Raw genomic sequence first — 484 nt, forward strand, 5'->3', positions numbered from 1 at the left:
CGGTGTGACTGTGACTGAATGACATGTCATCATTTATTAATAGATTCATTGATGCTTGATTGATTGATTGTTTGGACCCATTCAGCCATGCAGTTCATGTTCTGTGTCTGGTTCCTGTCTGTAGTTGAGTGTGGCTCAGAAGCGTCTGGACGGCTCTGCCTCGTCCTCTCAGACCCAGAGAGTCTGGTTCCAGACTCAGCAGGAGAGAAAACAAAGTCGCAGTAAGTACTAAAGAAATGAGCGAGTCCCTTCTAAACCTGGCCTGAATGGGAACTGAAGAGAACTGTGTGTCAGTGTCTAAGGCCCTGCAGGAGTTTGACCTGGCTCTGCGTGGGAAAAAAAAGAGACAGAAGTTCGTGAAGGACAGCAAGAAGAAGGAGCTGACGGTAAAGACACCAGTACTGCAGTCTTAACACCAGAACTTCAGTCCTAACAGCAGTACTATAGTGCTAACACAAGTACTACATTCCAGTACTGAAGGTCT

General features: G+C 46.5%; 1 long non-coding RNA gene across 1 annotated transcript; it reads left to right on the top strand.

Annotated features, from left to right (window-relative positions):
* Positions 1-22: 22 nt before the first annotated feature.
* LOC112486720 (uncharacterized) lies at positions 23-334 on the top strand. Its single transcript, XR_003049196.1, has 2 exons — positions 23-221; positions 295-334. It is a non-coding gene; the product is annotated as an uncharacterized LOC112486720 (long non-coding RNA).
* The last annotated feature ends 150 nt before the right edge of the window (positions 335-484 follow it).

The sequence above is a fragment of the Cynoglossus semilaevis genome, unplaced genomic scaffold (assembly GCF_000523025.1).
Source record: "Cynoglossus semilaevis isolate Cse_v1.0 unplaced genomic scaffold, Cse_v1.0 C18798741, whole genome shotgun sequence".
In the NCBI taxonomy this organism is placed as follows: domain Eukaryota; kingdom Metazoa; phylum Chordata; class Actinopteri; order Pleuronectiformes; family Cynoglossidae; genus Cynoglossus; species Cynoglossus semilaevis.